This window comes from Paramacrobiotus metropolitanus, unplaced genomic scaffold (assembly GCF_019649055.1).
Source record: "Paramacrobiotus metropolitanus isolate TYO unplaced genomic scaffold, Prichtersi_v1.0 Parri_scaffold0000081, whole genome shotgun sequence".
Taxonomy (NCBI): domain Eukaryota; kingdom Metazoa; phylum Tardigrada; class Eutardigrada; order Parachela; family Macrobiotidae; genus Paramacrobiotus; species Paramacrobiotus metropolitanus.
The window spans coordinates 107,155-130,079 of record NW_026570301.1 but is presented as its reverse complement, the minus strand read 5'-3'; the positions used below and the strand labels follow the sequence as shown (position 1 = coordinate 130,079).

The following is a 22,925-nucleotide window of genomic DNA, read 5'->3' as shown; positions in this document are numbered from 1 at the left end:
GTGGCGAAACATTTGAAACTCGTACACATCGTCAATTATTTTCAATAGATGAGGCATGCCCGGCTTACAGATGAATTGCCATGCGTATTGTAACAGCACAACTCCTCGGTGTAGTAGCATTATCGGTGTGACGGCCTTTTCGAGATTGCTATTCTGAACGATCAGTTAGCTTTTCTTAAAAGTCTAAAGTACTGATTTTGTTTAGAAACGTTCGGCAATAATCATAGATTTTGCGTTCATCTTCTTGTACTCTAATCAAATAGGAAACGTTAACTATCTTCAAATTACCTTATACCAACGAACAGACTTTATGACATCGACTTCGTATTCGAATACCGCAAACATGCCTATAAGGCATGAGGCTGGATGACCGCAAATTCGCAATGCATTATGGATTCGAATCATTCGATATAAAAAAAGCAGAGTACGGAAGGCGTTATTGTCTATTGTTAATGTAATCGAAGTAATTGATGTATACGAGTAGCGTTTGCATTAGCGGCAACGTACATCTCTTCTTTGCCGCGATAAGGGTGACTTCCCGGCAGGCACGCTTATGTAAGCGACTGCACATCTTACAACTTCCACTTCACCAAAGATAGAGTGTGACTGCGTTAGCGATATCGGCGTGAAAGGCTACTGCAAGCAAACTGCGAATAACTGAACCCAGTGCGGGGCTGTAAAATTAGAAAGTAATAATTCTATTTAGACGGCAACCAAACGATTCTCTGGGTGACCCAGGTATAGCATCCTATATAGTGCTTTTTATAAGTTTTATTTATCTATAAATGCCCGACTTCAACGATATAAATTGGCACATAACATCTTGCAGGCATCTTGCCAGCAAAGTACGGTACTACAGTCCAGTCGGGGTTACAAATAGCCGAACACCGTTATAAATAAACAGTGTAACAAAAAGAATCGATTCTATTTTTCATTATTTTTACGGCACTGTGAGTTCTACCATTTAATTTCAATAAATTCGCTGGATAGTTGGCAGTTATGACGATTCCCGGCAAATTAAGGGAAATGATCCGGTACAGGTATTCAATTCGGTTGTAAGTGTTACCATGTTTTATCGTTGGCGAATAATAGCACTAAAGCAATTCTGATGTACCGGCTACCAATCCAGGGCTTTATATGTGTGATGTCAAAAGCTAACTATAGCTGCAAAGACTGGGAACGATCTGCGCAGCGGTCGCCAACGTCATCATTGTCGCAAACAGGAAAGAGCGGTTGGCACGGTAACAGACACGCGTTTTCGTCTGTTTTGTTCTCTCTTTTACTTCTAGCCTCCCAACTATGGGTTCCTATATTCCATACGATATGTTAAGGAATCCGAAAGGTTGTGATGAGAAAGAAACTGTCACCGCTGAGGCTTCCGCGCGGCTCCACAATAATTAGAGATTGCATTCACGTCAGACTGCTCTGGAACGCATGACAGGCGTTCGGGACAACCGGGCACTCTAAACAACAAAAATAATAAATCATTGCCTATTATGCAACCTCATTAATTCCGTTGCGGCGTGGCATGGAAATGTCAGCCTGGAGATATGCCGAGCTACGAAAGAGCAACAGCGGAATTATTGCGGAAATTTCCAACTTGCCATGATGTACTGCGTTACTAATGTCGTCGTCGTCGTTGCATGTTTATTGCACTATATAGCACCATGGTGCAATAAGAAGTATTGTCACTGTTATTAAATTCATAAGACTGAACAATCTTTAATTGCATCGTCTGTATCGGTTTTTTCTGTATCGGTTTATTCGGTAAGGTAACTCTCGTACACCAGTACTTTAAAAAAATTACAAACCATTTCAAAGTACTGCTTTACATTACATTTAAAGTACTGCAGTACTTTCCAGGTGTCTCAGTGCTCAATCGCATGTTTCGGCCTGTTCGGGGATGTTCGGCAAGGTCACATTGGTGCATCACTACTTTGGAAGTATTACAGTACTTTCAAAGTACTGTCCTACTTTCAAAGTACTGCAGTACTTTCCAGGTGTCTTAGTGCTTAATCGCCCGTTTCGGCTTGTTCGGGGATGTTCGGGAAGGTTAGTTTGGTGCATCAGTACTTTGGAAGTATTACAGTATTTTCAAAGCACTGTTCTACTTTTAAAGTACTGCAGTACTTTCCAGGTGTCTCAGTGCTCAATCGCCTGTTTCGGCCTGTTCGGGGATGTTCGGGAAGGTCACTTTGTTGCATCAGTACTTTGGAAGTATTACAGTACTTTCAAAGCACTGTCCTACTTTTAAAGTACTGCAGTACTTTCCAGGTGTCTCAGTGCTCAATCGCCTGTTTCGGCCTATTCGGGGGTGTTCGGGAAGGTCACTTTGGTGCATCAGTACTTTGGAAGTATTACAGTAAGCACTTTCAAAGCACTGTCCTACTTTTAAAGTACTGCAGTACTTTCCAGTTTCCGCCTGTTTCGGCCTGTTCGGAGATGTTCGGGAAGGTCACTTTGGTGCATCAGTACTTTGGAAGTATTACAGTACTTTCAAAGCACTGTCCTAATTTTAAAGTACTGCAGTACTTCCCAGGTGTCTCAGTGCTCAATCGCCTGTTTCGGCCTGTTCGGGGATGTTCGGGAAGGTCACTTTGGTGCATCAGTACCTAGGAAGTGTTACAGTACTTTCAAAGTACTGTCCTACTTTCAAAGTACTGCAGTACTTTCCAGGTGTCTCAGTGCTCAATCGCCTGTTTCGGCCTGTTCGGAGATGTTCGGGAAGGTGACTTTGGTGCATCAGTATTTTGGAAGTATTACAGTACTTTCAAAGTACTGTCCTACTTTTAAAGTACTGCAGTACTTTCCAGATGTCTCAGTGCTCAATCGCCTGTTTCGGCCTGTTCGGGGATGTTCGGGAAGGTCACTTTGGTGCATCAGTACCTAGGAAGTGTTACAGTACTTTCAAAGTACTGCAGTACTTTCCAGGTGTCTCAGTGCTTATTCGCCTGTTTCGGCCTGTTCGAGGATGTTCGGGAAGGTCACTTTGGTGAATCAGTACTTTGGAAGTATTACAGTACTTTCAAAGCACTGTCCTACTTTTAAAGTACTGCAGTACTTTCCAGTTGTCTCAGTGCTCAATCGCCTGTTTCGGCCTGTTCGGAGATGTTCGGGAAGGTCACTTTGGTGCATCAGTATTTTGGAAGTATTACAGTACTTTCAAAGCACTGTCCTACTTTTAAAGTACTGCAGTACTTTCCAGGTGTCTCAGTGCTCAATCGCCTGTTTTGGCCTGTTCGGAGATGTACGGGAAGGTCACTTTGGTGCATCAGTATTTTGGAAGTATTACAGTACTTTCAAAGCACTGTCCTACTTTTAAAGTACTGCAGTACTTTCCAGGTGTCTCAGTGCTCAATCGCCTGTTTCGACCTGTTCGGAGATGTTCGGGAAGGTCACTTTGGTGCATCAGTACTTTGGAAGTATCACAGTACTTTCAAAGCGCTGTCCTACTTTTAAAGTACTGCAGTACCTTCCAGGTGTCTCAGTGCTCAATCGCCTGTTTCGGCCTGTTCGGAGATGTTCGGGAAGGTCACTTTGGTGCATCAGTATTTTGGAAGTATTACAGTACTTTCAAAGCACTGTCCTACTTTTAAAGTACTGCAGTACTTTCCAGTTGTCTCAGTGCTCAATCGCCTGTTTCGGCCTGTTCGGAGATGTTCGGGAAGGTCACTTTGGTGCATCAGTATTTTGGAAGTATTACAGTACTTTCAAAGCACTGTCCTACTTTTAAAGTACTGCAGTACTTTCCAGGTGTCTCAGTGCTCAATCGCCTGTTTCGGCCTGTTCGGAGATGTTCGGGAAGGTCACTTTGGTGCATCAGTATTTTGGAAGTATTACAGTACTTTCAAAGCACTGTCCTACTTTTAAAGTACTGCAGTACTTTCCAGGTGTCTCAGTGCTCAATCGCCTGTTTCGGCCTGTTCGGAGATGTTCGGGAAGGTCACTTTGGTGCATCAGTATTTTGGAAGTATTACAGTACTTTCAAAGCACTGTCCTACTTTTAAAGTACTGCAGTACTTTCCAGGTGTCTCAGTGCTCAATCGCCTGTTTCGGCCTGTTCGGAGATGTTCGGGAAGGTCACTTTGGTGCATCAGTATTTTGGAAGTATTACAGTACTTTCAAAGTACTGTCCTACTTTCAAAGTACTGCAGTACTTTCCAGGTGTCTCAGTGCTCAATCGCCTGTTTCGTCCTGCTCGGGGATGTTCGGGAAGGTCACTTTGGTGCATCAGTATTTTGGAAGTATTACAGTACTTTCAAAGCGCTGTCCTACTTTCAAAGTACTGCAGTACTTTCCAGGTGTCTCAGTGCTTAATCGCCTGTTTCGGCCTGTTCGGGGATGTTCCTGAAGGTCGCTTTGGTGCATCAGTACTTTGGAAGTATTACAGTACTTTCAAAGCACTGTCCTACTTTTGAAGTACTGCAGTACCTTCCAGGTGTCTCAGTGCTCAATCGCCTGTTTCGGCCTGTTCGGGGATGTTCCTGAAGGTCGCTTTGGTGCATCAGTACTTTGAAAGTATTACAGTACTTTCAAAGCACTGTCCTACTTTTAAAGTACTGCAGTACTTTCCAGTTGTCTCAGTGCTCAATCGCCTGTTTCGGCCTGTTCGGAGATGTTCGGGAAGGTCACTTTGGTGCATCAGTATTTTGGAAGTATTACAGTACTTTCAAAGCGCTGTCCTACTTTCAAAGTACTGCAGTACTTTCCAGGTGTCTCAGTGCTTAATCGCCTGTTTCGGCCTGTTCGGGGATGTTCGGGAAGGTCACTTTGGTGCATCAGTACTTTGGAAGTATCACAGTGCTTTGAAAGTTGGACGTAGGGGTAATACTTTCACCGTACTGATGCACCGAAGTGACCTTCCCGAACATCCCCGAACAGGCCGAAACAGGCGATTGAGCACTGAGACACCTGGAAAGTACTGCAGTACTTTGAAAGTAGAACAGTACTTTGATAGTGCTATAATACTGCCATAGTAATGATGCACCAAAGTGATTGAGACACCTGAAAGTACTGCTGTGCCGAATAAAGCAAAGTGCTGCTACGCTTTGAAAATACTATAATACTTTGCAGCTAAGTACTAGCTTTTAATGTTTACCATAAACAATCGGATTCGAGTTAGTACTGAATAAATGTGCGATTCATTAGCAGAGTTAATCTTTGATAAAAAAACAAACAATGAAACCAAATAGAAATACTGTAATTAAGGTAGACTTTTCTCGAGCTGATTGTACCTCGCTTACACATTTTTCAGGTATAGAACTACTTTCTACCTTAATTTTTTTGGAAAGAATATGTTTTAGTTGTAGTGTGGTGGTACTGGAAGATTATAAAGTACTGCAGTACTTTGTAGCAGGGCAGTACTTGTGCAAATGCCCCATATACTGTTCGCCTGTTTCGGGATGTTCGGCGGTGTTCGGGAAGATCACCTTGAAAATGTATTGGTAGTACTGTATTATTTTATTTTGAAATAAATACTGCAATATCTGTAGTGCGTAAGTACTTACTGTAAAGTGCTTTCGCCATCGTTCACACCATGAATCGGTCGATTTACGAGGTAATTCCGACGGCTTTCAAGTTGACTTACAAGGCGCTGCTGCAAATTATACAGTATGCACCTTGGCCCAGTATTAATTTGTGTATAATACGCAGTGCAAGTATGGCATTAGCAGTTATTTAGCACCACATTTGTTTTACAGTAGTACTGCTACCCGTAGTACTCATCGTTGTCTTACAACCCTTTTACTAACTCACGGTTTGTTGGTGTTGTTGCTGTTGTTGCATAAACATACAGCAACTCATACTCATCCTTTTACTAACTCACAGTTTGTTAACTCATCGCGACGAAAATTGACTAAGCACAAACTGTCTCCAAGCAACTGTTAAAGAAGCATGCGATATCAAAGAAACCATTATTGTCAGTAAAAGTACTGACCAAGTTTTTGTAATAGTTAGTATGGGCTTTATGGTTGCATGAGTACTGTACTGCTCAATAATGCGCATTCTGGTTCAAATCAGTACTGTAGTTAACTATCAATCTATTAATAACAGTTTAATAAATACACTAACTATCTAAGAAAAGCAGCATGTGAATCAGTATGACTGCAGTGCAAACAGTCTGTGTAATCACAAATAAAAAAAATTCGCTGAAAAACAGGAAATATACTGTACAGAAATTTCTGTACTATGATACTGACCGAAGTTAATGGCGCCACTGTACTCTAAAATACTTAGTATGCTGCTGCCCCAAACCCCACGTGTACGACTGCGGTTGAGTGTAAAACAATGGAAGTTATTGAACTAAGGCTTTAAATTTTAAATTGGTTTATGGGTCAGAGTTTTAGTAATGCAAAGTTATACCCTTAATATGCTCCAGTGCTCGAACACGACGTGAATTTTCTCGATGTCGATAAACAACCTGAAAAAATTTAATGAAGCATAAATACTTGTAAATGCAATTATGCAAGTACCAGTGGTGCACAAAAATATGAACCATAATGTTCATAAACATGCACCATAATATAAGGGGCATATATGGGCAGAGTAGCAAGCGGCGAAGGGGCGACGATAGATACTATACTCTGTACAATAATTGACAATTGTGAGGTAAGTAGTGGTCAGGTTTATGGTGCACAAAACATACGGTGCATGCACGAGTGGTGCATAAATATGCACCGTTGGTACGGATCTTTACTGGTGCCAAAAAAACCGTGTGGTTTCAACTAAGCATGCATGACCTTGGCAATGCAACGGCGGCCATGGTTAAAGTTGGGGGTGACCTTTTTACACGTTTGGCATTAAAGCGCGCGCGGTTGTCGACGACAAATTTTGTAAATTCAAGCTGATAGATTTCGGTTGGAATACTGCTTGATTTCCAATAAAAAGTTGCGCTAGAAAAGTGTAAAGTACAGTGGACTGCGAAAAAGTGTTACAACGCGCGCAACCTGGCACTTTCTGTACTCAGAGGGGCAAATTCGTGATTTGCCATCGGCTTGCTGGTATTAACACTTGCACCTTGCGCATTTCTCAACGAAAACCATTAACCGATATCTAAAACGAAAGAGAAATAAATTTCAAGAATTTTGATACCAAACAGATTGTTTTTTATGGGATCTAAGAGAAAATCGGGCAAAGGTCTGCTGGTGGAAAAAATACATAAAGTACTGGTTGCTCAGATACACTAGGGGGGATCTGCCCCTAATGGTTGGTTATTACTATTATTTTTTGGGGGAATCCAGCCCTGGGATTTTGTGACAAACATCAACTTCGGCTTGTGCGTAGTACGTCCGTAAAATTATGAATGCTTAATGTTGCACATAATATGCGCAATAAGTGATGTACGACAGTACGCGTACACACACTAATGAAAGAATTATACTAAAAATATTACTGATAATCATTTTCTGAAGCCTTGTTCGGGTTGCTATGATCTTTTATTTACTTATTTTTATGAACTTTTTTTTGTTATTGGTTTGTGGAGTTCTTCATAAAATATGAATAATATTTTGGTGTAGTAATACGTATGAATAACAAAATGAATTTACGAAATCTTTTAAAAGAAATTCCAGACGAAGATAGCGCTGTTGAATTTGCTATACCACACGGTCTACTTAAACGTACTCTACGGTGTCCTAATCATGATACTGAACAGCTTGAAACCAAACGACGCCCAGGGCGCGCATTTCCTTGGTCAAATCGCTGTCGAACAGGCCCATGGTTTTCAGTTAAGACAGGAACGATATTTGACCACTGTAAACTGCCGTTGGATAAAGCAATTCATCTAACTCATTTGTGGTCGATAAAGTCCCTCAAACAAAGAACAATCGTGTATGAAGTTGGAATTAGTAAAGAGACTTGCTGTTCATGGATGGCCTGCTTAAGAGATATATGCTACATGAAAACTCACCAGTAATGCCAGGATAGTGCCATATTCCTCAAAAATTGAGGCTTACATCACTGAATAGCATAAAATCTGTACTATTTGAATAAATTTTTTGTTTTCCGGTAAGTATTACTAATTTCTTGTAATAATCATCTAAAGTAAGTATGGGAAAACGTGACGTTTTCATGCGCACATCACAGATGCCGCCCATCGCGCACCTGAGATACCGATCTCCACTACCGCTGATCGCGGATATGCCGCAGCGCATGGTTATCAGCTGGGAGATCATAATCCGGATTCAGTGCGAGTTCAAAATTACAAGGTTTTCTGTACCAGTTTTCATGGCGTCGAAAATATGGGAACGATGCGTTTGGCAACATTTTACGCGACATTGTTGAGTTATTTCCAGGTCGCATGTGAACAGAAATAAATACAACAGAGACAGTTTCAAAGGTTACGTTTAAGTATACGGGATTTTTTTAGACCTAGGATTGTTTTTCGTTACATGCATTTGGCATGGTTCGTATTTGCCGCACCACATATTGATATACTATTTAAAAAACAAATACTGGCTGTAATAAATAAGTAATATTTTATAAAAATAAAGAGAGTAAAAACATAATAAATTAATAAATTCGCCATTACAAATGTTCTCGCCGTTTTTATCGGTAACAGTAGGTACGTACTGAGACAGTACGGAATTTACAGGAAACTCAAGGTCATAGCAAGAACTCACAGCTTTCTTTTATTTTATAAGCACTCCAACCATTTCCTTTTCAAATAATAATCACTTCATGACATTTCCATACAGGATTTCGTAGAAAAATGCGGAATAACGGACAGGTTATCACGGTGTCTGGTACAATTGCTGAGCGTATTCATCGAACTGCGACAAAAAATATTTCGCATAATATTGCCGATTATACCGATGGAAGCTTGCTTGAATCGATTACGTATTATGCAGTGACCAGACGCTCTAACGAAAGTGCTATCTTTTTATCGATTTTGGGAGCAACAGCAGTACTGTGTGGTGATAAAGTTTTGATAAAAGAAACCGAATACGGAAAGGTACATTGTTCTGCAGTTAACGCTCTGGTTTTTGCGAAACCAGGGAGTGGTAAATCTTAATGCATCGAAGAATTTTGTTTGAATATTTGTGACTATATTGGAGAGAAAAAAAAGAAAGTCTTTCTATGATAATCCAGTCAATTTTGCCGGTATTTAGAAGATTTGCACATTACGTGTACAGGAAAAGTGGGTGTAGAATATGTACACGGCCACACGGGTGCCCTTTTTGGATCCGCATGGGTGCTGCCTGTGGACACGGAGTTCAGGGACCAGTGCTGGCTAGATGCGGGTGGGCGGGTGTGTACATAGCAAATTTATTCATTTCTAAATTATGTATTTACAATTTGTACATGAGCCAGAGATTTCAGAAAAACGTTTCGACGTAAGACTTTTGTCAACCTTGCCAGCAACAGAAGAGGGTGACATAATGTTCATGCCATCATGTAGAGAGTGATACTAACTGTAAGTACTGAAGCGTGCATCTCAAAATACGAGTACTTTTCTAAGTAGTTTAATGTATCCAAAATATTCATGGAAAATGATGAAATTCTGTAATTCAGAAATTAACTAAACAGTAAATGTGATAAAATTATTTGGGCGTGTACGCTGCTAACGCCCCTGTAGAAATTCCGTGCCCGCAGCCAACGCGCGTGTTTACCAGTTCAAGCAGACATAAGGTCATTACTTTCGTTAAGCTTTCACAGTTTATTTTTGTAATTTTAGCGTATCGTGATCAGTTACGGGACAACAAGGGATTCACTTCGGTTTTAGTAGACGAAATTTTTGGCACATTGAAGAACGTCCACAGTAGCGACGAAAATGCACCCAATACACTGAATAAAATATGGGGAGGTCAATCGATCAAACTGAAATACAAAACAGCCACGTCGTTGAAACTAAACCGAACTGCATCAACAATATTTGGCACTATTCAATGTATTCATCCTCAAGATTTTTGTAACTTACTGAAAACCTGGTCAACAGGGAACGGATTTGAAGACAGGTGGTTGATAACTGCAGTTGATGACGAAGTAGCAGACATAGACGAAAGTGACCAAGCTAAGCTAACGCAGCCACCTCACGCCCATAATTTTTTGAAAATTCTTTATGCGCTGTATGAGTAAGTATACTACGAAGAAATGGAAGACGAGCAGACCTACACATTCAGTACAGAAGCTTACGCTGTCATTCGATCCTTATCAAAAGATCTAAAAAAATGCAAATTCTGCACAATAATGAACTGGAAACTGGCGGAATATCAGGGAACGTTTCTGCAGTGTTCCTCTCAAAAATGAAAAATAATCTGCAGAAATTCGCGGTGTTGCTACATATATTTTACAACGCTTGTGATTCATACACGAAAATCGGATATATCGTTATACCACCAATTATTACCGAAGAAACAGCACATCGCTCTCATAAATTCATCACGACAAGCGCTCAGTGGTGTACAAAACTATACGATGAAGGAAATAACAAGGTCGATCAGGAATCTCGTACGTTCAGAATTCAGCGCTTTAATGATTCCTGGAAAATTTGTTACCGCAAGAATGTACAATGAATTTTATGGAGATAAAAAACGGTTTTTAAGGCTGACAGAAGCTAATTTTAAAACTATGGTCAGTGATCTGAAAACGCCCGGTTTTGGAAAAGCGGAAGAACGGAATTTGGCTGTATCGGGAAAATCAGTTTTAGTATTTTACAAAACCCAACCTACAAGTTCTCTTTCCTAAATCTTGATTAAAGCAGGATTTATTCCAACCGAATACGAAAAATTATACAACTCTACATACGCCATTCGTGCTTCGAAAATGAGAGGAATGGCAGAAAATTTGGCCAAACTCACAAAAACCAATCCGTTTGTGAACAATGCAAAACGAAGACACGTCTAATTCAGTAAAGCGAAAAGACTTTCCGGTGGAAACCGAACCAAATATTTACGACACGCTGGACTTTAGTGATGTTAATATTTATTAGACATGTACTATCCTTCAATATATATTATCAATACAGTAAAATACGTACTGTAATCATGACCTTTACACTGTTCCGGTAATCCTTAGTAAATGTATGCACTGCGCTCCACAGTATCTCTGTTTATTATTGCAATTATTATTATTACTGTTGAAAAACAGAAAAATGTTGTTATAAGCAATGAGAGTGTCGTACTTCTATAAACTTGCTCCAGCACTCCAGCACTTCAGGAAGCAAAAATAATTATAGAATATTCGCGCAAGAGTTATGTACATCTGGGGCTAGACATTTCATTGTTTGTACTGCATCAGATATTTGGAACCTTATTAACACAACGAAATTATGTGATAGAAATTTTTACGAAGTTATACCCGAATTTTATACCGCGAAATTGTATGCTGACCTTGAATTTCCAAAAATTCAAAATCCAAATCTGAGTCTTATCAATCTGATACCGATATTAACTGAAACAATCAAAGCACATTTAGGAAGTCACAATGTTATTGCTTTGGATTCATCAACTGATGTAAAAGTCAGAGTTGTCATCAGTCAGAGTTGCTTTACCAAAATGTGAATGAAAGTGTGAATTTGTGAATTCATAATTTGTAAATTGCGCTGCCTGTGCTCTTGGGAACCCAAATGTGACTACCATGGCTGAATCAGCCAGTGCTAAACATGAGGAACTTGAACTGACTGGATTTCAAGTTGAGTCGTTCCTCAGCCTGTTTCCCGATGGCACTCCAGCCAACCAGTGGTCATTCGCCAAGTTAATCCCGTTGCTGCGAAAGCTTGTACCAGCTATTCAAAGAGATTTGGTCGACGTGTGCCAGCACTCTGCTGCGGCGGACCTTATCGAAACCGAGGTTCCCCCTATGATTACCAAGATCATGAGTGAGCATGTCCCTGCTATCCTTGCTGAAAGCGTAGACGAAAACCATCGCCTGAAATCCCAGCTCACCGTCATGGATGCCCAAATCAAAGAGCTGCAGGAAAGCCAGAAAAAGTACGACGAGTTTGCCTGTGTGTTAAGCGCTTTGAGTAACAAAGTCAACATGCAAACGGATACCCAAGCAACATCCCTCTCTGGCACGGTCGAAAGTGGTCGATTATCTCATCAACCCTCTGGGTTTCGATTGACCATCAAGACGCCCGCCAGCGAGAATGAATCCTTCCCTCCCCTTGGCAGCCCCCCAGGCAAAATGTCAACCTCAGAAGAAAGTGCCGTTGCTCCCCTGTGTTTTGACAGCCCTACTTCCAAGTCGCCGGACACGCGGGACTTCTGGGCAACTGTTGCGAAAAAAAAGAAAGTTGTACGTGGTACGCGGAACACCAGTTCAGATTGCAGGAAAAACTATCGTGATGTCGACTCTACAGAAGCGCACCAGCAAAGCGGACAAGGAGAAAGAGAAAAAAGACTTCTGTCTACATGGCATCCCACCCTGTGGATCGGACCCGACACCAGACACTTGATGACTACAGCAAGGATCTCAAGAATGCCATTGAATCTAATGGGATCTTAGTACGATTTGTGTCTATTTACACTGCTAAAAAAGGTGGCAAAAACAGTTTGTTTGCTCGTGTTGGTTCATTTGCTCATGAGTCTGATAAGATGTTCGCTGCGGAAAACTGGCCTTCTAACATTGGGGTGCGTGAGTGGCTATTTACCCCCAAAGATACGCAGTAATTCCTAACTTGGAATGCGTTTTCTTTAACTACACTAATTACTCTGTCTTGACTGGCTTGTGCTAATAAAAATCCCAGTGATGTGAAAGAAAGTTTTCATCTAATTTGGCCAAACATTATCAGACAGAACAACAGAGAATTTAAAAGCATAATGCAGCCAATTTCTGTCTTACTGGAATTTCAAAACCGTGACAAACATGGAAACTTTGGATCTTGTATTGACATGAACGTTTACAACATAAACCAGAATTTTCGCTAACTAAGTTGCTCAAAAAAGGTCGACTGTCGTACTTTTCGAAAAGTGCATTAACATCGGATTCATATCTGTTTCAAACAGAGGAGTATTTTTTAAGGAAACTCTTGTATGCAACATCTTTCTTCCATCACAGCCTCCAATTTTTACCACTAGATTTGCCGATATCGTAAGGGATCACTGCCAAATAACCAAATCAAAACAAAATTTGGATGAAGATTGCTTTTTGCGGACAGTTATTTCAAATATTATGTTCCGCTGGGATTGTGATTTTATTACGCACCGAAATATTTGTTTTGATTATAATGAACAAACCAAAACTCTGCTTATATTTTTAAAATCCAATTATTGCATCTTTCAACGGAAGCCACATCACAGCAACCACGGATATTTAATCTGTAAAAGGAGCACAACTCCAGTTCAATTCAAGTGCCATAACTTAATGTGCAAGCAAAAGGCAAGCTTCAGTGGATAGTCAGCATTTAAACTCGAAAGAAAAGAATATGCTGACCTGAACAATGGAATTATTACCTTGGAAACCAAAAACATGGTACGGACATAAGCGTTATCAAATTTTCGAGATTAATTACCAGATATTAATTAAAATAATAAATAAATGCCAAAGTAATATTAAGAATTCTGTCATGTTTCTTTACACCGAAACTGATTTTCCATGATAGACGGCAACAGAGAAACTTGGAACTTGACCCTCATCACAAAAAGATGGAAGAAGATGAGGAAGAGCCTGGACAAAACGCTCCATCAGACAACAGCCATGCCAATTTACAAAATGTAAACCATCCAGACAAAAGCACGTCCTTTATTCAGGTCAATCTTCAGATTTATAATAAAGACTTTATATGCAATACGTTCTTAATCACTGCTAAATTATTACAATTAATTATGTTTTTATGCATTAGTAAACGTGTGGTCAGTTTAACTCGAGCTTAGTCTTAAAAAAATCCATATTTTCCAGTTTCCAGTTTTCAGACAAATTAGAATTCAGTTTCCAGACAAATTGAAATTTGAATTTTTTTTGAACGCTCTGCTCAGAAAAGTATGGCAAAAGCCAGCTTCAGTTATACGACTACTGTAAGGATAAATTTGTACCTGTATAGAATACTGTAAAGTCAGCAGTAAAGATAGAACGTCTATAAATTCAAACCTGACTTTTCTTGTCTATTCGCACGTTAATTCTAATTAGAGATAACTTTTCTTAGTTTTTGTTAATTATTTTTTTAGCACATACTACAAGGTGACAACATCCACAGCTGCAACGTCATCATCCGACATAAACGCAAACTTTTGGACAGCTGGCTGTTAACCGTCCAGGACGCCAAAGTGATGACTTCAGGTCTTCAAGACTGCCCAATTCGTTATTATTTTTTAATTTCAAGGATATTTAGTAATTTATTATTTAATAAATAATATTCCATTTTTTAGCAATCCAAGTTGCAAACACACACGCCCATCTAATGGATCAACTGGAACTACCAGCAGCTGCGACTCTCGCAAATATTGTTTTAATCCGCGCTACATCTGAGTAAATATCACTATTGATAATGAGATTTTCGATACATAAATATAAAATATATTACATTATTATAAACTATTATGTCATATTACAAAAAATACTATTTTCCAGAAAAATTCTGTTCGTAAATGACATCACCATCCACTCTATTTCAACCGGATGTATTGAAAACAAACTGCAGCAGTATGGTGAGATTGCTGGAATACGACCAATCTGAACCGACAAAACCTCCAAAAGAATTTCTTCTAATCCAACTTATGCCTTCCCTTAAAAAGTATTTAATATTATAATTTCGTTACCTACGCATATAACAACGCACTTTTATGCTGATTAATACAATACTTAACGCTTAATTTTTGTACTCAGTGTCGTCGTCGAAGTGCAAATCTCAAACGTAAAAGGACCAATACCGTTTTCGAAAGATGATGGTAAAGGAAACCTCATTAATGGAGAGCGGATAGCCTTCGACTGTACCGACCAGTCCGCAAACTGCAGAGCTGTCATCTTCACAAACATGATCCACCAGTTCAAAGATTTTCTTATCGAAAATGCTCGATTAATGATTAACAGTCCTAATATCCTAATATTATTCAAAAAAAAGAATTTTTTTGGAAATGAACGCTACACAGCTGATATTGAAATACACATTCAGTCCTACACTGTAACTGAAAAGTCCAACAAACGAATTAAATTATTTCTTAGTATATACTAATCGCATTCCTAACTCGAATTAAAGATTTCAGATTCCGACTGTCCGTTCCTTAAAAAAAACGATCCTACTGTAGTTACGTACTTTATATAAAGTGTAAACCTACAGTGTACGCCATTCTGCTCGATTTAATTCAAAAAACAATCCGGCATCTCGGCTAATGCGGATTGCCGGTAAACCTGTAAGTTAAAATACCCTTTACACTATGGCACATATTATGTTGCATCCGGCATTTCGGCACGCCGGCTGCCGGGAAGCGCCCCTCTCCGTGCTAATCGCCGGATGCCGCAAAGCCGGTTGCCTCCCCCCTCCCCCCCCCACAAGCCCGCCGGGTACTGAATGCCGCCGGATGCCGGGTACTTAATTTGACCGTCTCCGGACTTAACCGAATTTGTTTGATTTTCCCCCTGTACTGTTCCACAAGACCACAACTAGGACTTTACCGAAAATCGACGCACCTAAAATCTCTCGTAGACATAGCATAGGGTTTGAATCCAAGGTTTGGAATCACTTCTAACACACAAATCGTATGCTTTGTCAACGACAAATTAAAAATCGCTCGATTTTTTCTTAGATTAAAAAATGACGTGTTTGCTACCGAAATTGTGAAACTTTTTTCTCTTTCGTTTGAGATATCGGCTGATGGTTTTCGTTGGGAAATGCGCAAGGTGCAAGTGTTCAAATTCTTGCGCGTTTCCTGTTTATTGGTCATTTGGTCTTGGCCATTTATTTGTAATAACCATTCGGTCGCCGAGCGAAATGTAACAGGTTTTCGCAGTCCACTGTAAAGTACGACAAAACGAGTCAAAATGCTTTCTAATTTATTTAACAAAACTGTTTGAACTTGGTGTAGTAGGGCTGTATCTTATTAGATCACAATAAATATTTACGACTGTCGCCTGCCGGTCTTTCTTTGGTGGCGATTGTACTCGTAGCATGTTCAGCGCTTCGCGATCGTCTTTGCACCAACTGTCAAGCCCACTATTGGGATCCTAGAACGAGATGGAAATAACAGCAGTAATATTCACCTGTTGGCTGTGAACTAAATTCAGCATATCGGATACGTAACTGCAATTTCACATTTAACACGTGTTAAATTCGACACACTGCACAATATCGGTAACGCATATAATTAACACAATTCACAATATCGGTATTTTTCAATATTTGTACTAATAATCGATGTTGTGTGTCAGCTCTGAACGCTTACCAAGTGGTCATCCATAATGTACAGCGCCGCTGCACCGGTAAACATCCAAGCGTCTTGGCAACCCATTCAATAATGTTCCGGAATTTACAATCAGTAAAATTAGGTATTCGAAGTTTTTGACAATTGTTAGTCGAATCGAAATAGTCGTACAACGTGGCATCCATTCTGAAAACGGCACCAGCCGCGGCTATTATTGAGATCAAATGTTCTCTGTAATTCGGCCGCCGCTGCTTGTTTATGCTGTGTGATGTTTTTATTTTGAAATGTTAGGTTGCTGACCTTGTGCCAGTGTTACAATTAATACCCAAGTAAATTTTGGTTAGGTATTGTAAGTCTCAGCGTGTTATCTACATAACAAACGGTGGTTGAACGCAGGACAGTAATTTTAAGTTCAATGTGATAGCGTTTGATGTATAAATGGTAACTACCGTTATAATGTTATGTCGCTTTAAGCAGTAAAAGGGATCCAGCGAAAGAGGAGGTCGATGCGGATGTGAAATTGCACCGATTTACTAAAAAAATAGGCGGCTTATGCTCATTTCATAAACATACGCACAAAAGCATAATACAAGTGCACTAGCCAGCTGAATTTTTGCAAGCAACTGTTCATATCTTCGTATACAGTAGTAATCGGCTTTCCAAACAACAGTTGGCCCAAAATCTCAACTATGAGTCATGACGGTTTTCACGTATGCAGTCAAAGCCAACAACAAAAATCAGCGTTGAGTTCAAGCTTGTGTTGTGTTTTCGATAACTGTCAATATTTTCATCTTTGGCCGGTTGTAGTAAGCATGGACATGTAAACATCACTACAAAATTTGCTAAAATTTCACCGATCACTTGATGCTATACATCAAGAAACAGTTCTAATTTACTGGTATGCAAATGATGCAGCTAATACGTAATTTCAATCAAGATGTTAACATAACATCATAACTGAATTATTCAATTTAATTTTAATATATACAAATTTATTTGTTGTAGAATGAGGGGCGTTCTTCGGCTTTTCAGTGGATCACATTAGTCTTACGGTATGCTTTTTTCGCCACATCACACAGTGAGCCACTACTGCCGGGATGTTTACCTGCATTAACTTACAATTCTGCAGCTGCGCTAAGACGGCGTCATTTTGATCTGTTCAAAAGTTGGAAATTTTGTGCGACTGTAGTTTTGTACCGTAATCTGCAGCGCCGCGTCAAGGTACAGCCGGTGCTGAACAAGTCCGATGGTAAGATAAAAAATTTTATTTATGCGAACTTTGTTTTGGGCGTCGATTAGGCGATTGGGGTTTCTTGCACTTACGTGGCTCGGAAGTACAGATACTTCTATGCGCCAAGGCGGAAGCTTACAAAATTTTTTCTTTTATCGTAGAGCACGTTGCCGATGTGAACTGATCGAAATGCGTTAAGCGATATTCTAGCTTCTGGTCAGGACGGCTAAACAAATGCTGACTATTTTTGCCTTTATCGGCAGTAATCCAGTTCCCTTACTTCATTTCACTTCCCGACAATTTGATGACCTACATATTGCTAATTTACACAACCTGCTGACTGGCAGATAATTGACCGATAAGTCGCTTCTCTGCAATTGTTGTGCCCCACGTTCTCAGAAACTATTTTGTCGAAGCTTGCATATCGGACTGGTCCTAAGGTTTTTGGGTGTTTCTTGGGCTTCTGCGCTTTCTTGGTGTTTTTTCTTTTTTTTTCATTCTTTTAGGCTTCTATAAAACTGGTTGCAGTCGAACTTTTCTTAATGTTTCATGTTTTTCTAAATGTTACCTTATTTTTTATTCTTAGGTTTCTTAGGTTTTCGTTTTCTAACCAGGGCCCCGTCACCGGATGTAAATTCAAAAAATTCTGATATTTTGCAGAAAGCCAAAGGAGCATTGGAATAAACAAAAGAAAATTAGTTTCATCTGCCATGGTCAATGGGCGTGGCCAGAACAGAATTTAACAATAAATTTCTCACTATGCTTTAGTCTATGGGCAATGTACCGCATCGTACAATACATTTTTACGTTATCAAACACTTTGTACACGCCCAGTTTGATTAAACACTCGCTCTGGATATTTATCCGTGGATGTCAAAATCTGTATTAAAAAGTTTATTCAAATTTTTATCTGTGGACTTCATAATGATGCTCCACAATATCCACACTCCACACATTGCGCTACACGGCTTTGGATGCAACATCTTTAGTTTAAAATGCACTGTAATCATTGTTCACCGTTTCTGGAGATGGTACAGTTTACACTCCTTTTTCCAGTGGAGATAGATTTGCACTGCTCCTTACAGATACTTTGATGATTTGTTACGAGTACTGTATTTTAAGTGTCCTCGTACAGGTATTCAGTAAAGTCACAACGTATGATGCGGTGCAATGCCCATAGACTGCAGCATGGTGTAGAATTTACAGTTAAATTGTGTTTTGGCAACGCCCATTGACCATGGCAGATGAAACTAATTTTTTTGTTTTCTCTAATGTTCCTTTGTCTTTCTGCAAAAGATCAGAATTTTTTGAATTTAGATCCGGTGACGGGGCCCTGGTAAGTTTTCTGAACGCTGGCAAATGGTAGAAGTGCACATACGCAACACCAAAACAACGGCCAAAAGTGACAAATTACCACTGTGTGTCAACCGGAAATTATGTGTCGTCAAAACGGTTCGGTCATACTTTTTTACTGTGATGTTACCAAAAAATAAAAATTTAACAACAAGATTTTTTATAAGATGGATACACTTCTACCATCAACCAGCGTGCAACGAGTTCGATCTACTTCCAGGTTCGAGTTTACATTTGTTTCGCTGTCTCAGTGTACGTGCCTGGATGCCATTCACGTACCTGGCTTGAAAATGAACAGCTCAATATGACACTCAAGTGGCCTGGTTCTAGATTTCGGTTGAACAGACTTAATGGCCACCCATGAGCTCATCATCAGGAAACGTATTACGGTCAGTTTGATAATAACTAAACATGTGCCTAGATTTGGCGGTTGTAAATTACAGCTGTGCAGTGGGCACTTTGATGGTCGGCTGCTGTAAGCCTTTAATGTCGGCAACTATAATGAAGCACCACTTCAATTACTTTGTATGTGTATTCAGGTAAGAAGTTTATTAGAGGTCGGAAAAATTAAGAACGCTTTATCTGTAGGCCTCCTGAGAAATCCCGATTACGGTCGGTTGGTAAAGTGCGACATGTAGAGCAAATATGTGCCGACGGCAAAATGCAAAATCTTCACACTTGGAAATCGTCCAAGAATCCGGAAAATTCGAGAATCATTGTCTGGCACAAACAATTCACTCGGGTAGAGTACTGCAAGGGCATTCCTTGAGGAAGTGGATGACCGCGTTGAACACAAATCGTGTCCTGTGACGCCGTGTGCAGTTGTTTTATTTGGGAAAACGTTGTTTGAGTGTTTGGCTTAATAAACGTTAACACACTTAGAATACTTAGATTGGATCTAATCTTCTCTTAAAGGGTCGCGCTGGGATATGACATATCACGCTTCTCGGCTCCCAAGAGTATGCCACGCAATATATATTGGGGAAAAGCTATGTTTTACGTGTGTCCCATGAGAATTCGATCATGACTGCCGCTAAGTGAGTGCAGATATTGTTCTATCGCGAAAGTGAAGACTAAATAAGTACTACTTACTTACAAATGTGGGTACCTCGGCCCGAGTTACACAGGGAATCGTATTTAATGCACGAAGACGTCGTTGTCTCACGTCTCACTAGGTCGTCTTGGTGGCTTCTATTCTGCTCTAGTCCCTCAGCGTGTATCGCACAGGTGATGCTGATCTAGATATAATAATATTATACCAAATCGAGCGACACAGAAACTAGCGAAGCCGGTTCGATTGCGCAATAGCCGGCTGTGCAAGTGAATGGAGGCAGAGCACGACAGACGGATCTCATGCGGCTCGCCGACCCAGTCCGAGTTAATTTAAACGGCTATGCGGCATTCCATGTCTGAAATCATGCCGTCAACTAAGGCATTACCCAGAAGAATATCCTTCCTCTAATTAATTATTGCTGTCGGTATCTCTTTTTGAACCTTGAAGGTGCTTGAGTTGTAACATAATTTAATAAACAAACAGTTCAGTAAGCCACTATCCATGTGATTCACTTGCTAACTACTGCAGGGATGTATCGCAGTGTATTATGTGTAATCAAACTAGACGGAATCTCCGGCTCAAAAATTAGTTTTTTTCATCGCGTATTACATAAGTAACAAGAACAAAAATCCTGGACATCATTGCCGTTCAGCTAATTTAAAGGCACAAAAAATTACTGTATTCTGGTCGCCTATCTTGCAGTGACCTTTCGCGTTTGACGTTACCTTACGCCCCTTGACTACAAATTCTTTTTATGCGTATATAGACCCTCAGTTCGTCTTCTCAGACAAAATAAACTGGTTCAGAGGGCGATTCGTGAACAATAGTGTGCAATGGCTTTAAAATGATAATGGAGCATTGTATTTTTCGCTATTCACTTTACGCAAGTAACCGGTCGATTCGCAAACCGGTGGAACATGGGCGATTCGCGAACCTTTCCCGTACAACATTATTTTATGTTCTTTTTCACTTATTACTGTAATCAACCAAAACATTCATGTCGCCACTAAAATTAGCTTTAGTAGTGACATCAATTCAAAGTTAGCTAACGTGATGGTCAATTGGAAACAAACTCCATTTCCGTAATGTTGCCGCATTTCCGTAATGTTGCCGTACTTTAGTTGGAAAGTATCTAGGAAGATATTAGTTGTGATGTCCAGATACATTTATCTACGAGGAATGACCGCAGAAATGGCGATCAGTTTTCCCGGGCAACCTGTTTTACTAGACTATCATACGCTAGGCGCGTATAATAGTACCCTCGATAAATTACTGCCGGCGGATTACGTTTTGTTGTAGTAATGACGAGCTCAACAATTTTTCAGTCAGCGACTGTTACGTACCTAAAAAGTGTACTTTTTATTTTTTGCATATACCACAACTAATTGTGGTAAGATTAAAAGGTTCGCGAATCGCCCCTACGGGTTAGCGAATCGCCCGGTGAATAACAATGGACACGGATCCAAAGTGGCACAACCCGGATCCATTACTGGATCCGGGTTAGCGAATCGCCCATGATACCAAATAAACTCTACAAAATTTATAAAAGGATGTTACATCCTGTAAGAAAATCAGAGATGCTGCTAGCTACGCGAGCGGCACAGTAAGGATTCCGCTACACTCCGAATGTCATGGCGCACATTTTTCAGGGCGTATCCAAACAATATCGGATCTACACTGGCATGTACCAGTTTTAGGATTCGACCAATGCGGTAAAACTGCATATTATCAGATAAAAGACCAAAAATAAAGTATAAATTACTCGGCGTCCAACACATAACGAAACTACACGTGATGGCCGTCAAAACGGGAAACGATGACTTGACCTTTTGCGCTGAAATGGAGTAGTCAGCCGCGGCGGCATCCGCTCCTTGAAACGGCAGCACATTGCGCTGTTGGTTTTTCCAGTGCCTGCAGCAGAAATACGAATATCCCCCTAAAATGATCAATTCAGGCAAACCGTAGAAGACGATATTATAGGGCAATAACCAATCCGGCTGACCATACGAGAGTATGGCAAAACCGCAATTGACACTGTCCAGCCGGTCCAGGCGGAGCACACTGTCGATCGTAATAGACGGCACGACGTAAATTATAACAACAATCCAACTGACAACACAAATTGTGACAGCAAAGCTTTTGGTGTGGTATCTTCGGTAGACAAACGGCCACTGAATCGCCCAGAACCGGTTCACCACAATAAACATGTGGGCTAACGGAAGCGTGGGACCAAGGAGTGTCAACACAAAACGGTAGCACACACAGAATATCGCAGCTGAGCGTGCGGGCAACAGGAACTTAATAGCGAAGAAGAACGGATTCTGGGACAGTAAAGCGCTTAATAAATTAGCACTCAGAAGGCTCATCACGTAAACGCCAAAGGGTGTCCGCAAGCTTCGATTGCGACAGTATGAGGTTAAAACCACGGTGTTGCCCAGTATTGCAATAATACTGGCCGTTAGCATCAGCCACTGTAGGTATGAAAAGTAGGCCCATAAGGGTGATACAGGCGGAGGCCCAGACGGCGCAGCAAGCGTACTGTTGTTCATTCTAAGTACTGTCAGGAACAATTGCATAAAAACACCTTGTAAGCGGGTTCCAAACGTGTTTACACTGTCAACATGGTAAGAAAGTGCAAGCTCAGCACAGATATTACATTGTACACTTGCCGACCTTAATATATTACATTGTACACTTGGCGACCTTTATAATCAGACAGAATATCTGAAAAGGTTATTTCGCCCTTTCTCAGTTCCTTGAAAATAAACACATATTTTTGCTTATTACGCGTTTCCAACGTTCATTAAGTTTCATTTATTCAGTATGTGTGTTTTGTTCGAGATACTTTAGCTTGGATGGGTTTGTAATTACGCCTTTGCATCGGTGCCCAGAGCACCGTTCCTTAACAATTAACAGCCATTTGCCGCACATGGGAATGACTTTTCTGTGCCTGAAACGTAATTATGGTATAAGTATTACCAATTATGACGGTATC

At 40.4% G+C, this 22,925-nt stretch overlaps 1 long non-coding RNA gene across 2 annotated transcripts; it reads left to right on the top strand.

The window, feature by feature from the left end:
• Positions 1-13,476: 13,476 nt before the first annotated feature.
• LOC129595710 (uncharacterized) lies at positions 13,477-15,104 on the top strand. Of its 2 annotated transcripts, none has more exons than XR_008691357.1 (5): positions 13,477-13,652; positions 14,103-14,214; positions 14,304-14,403; positions 14,506-14,668; positions 14,761-15,104. It is a non-coding gene; the product is annotated as an uncharacterized LOC129595710 (long non-coding RNA). The 2 variants fall into 2 exon arrangements; XR_008691356.1 differs by having other exon boundaries at positions 13,477-13,688.
• Positions 15,105-22,925: the final 7,821 nt, after the last annotated feature.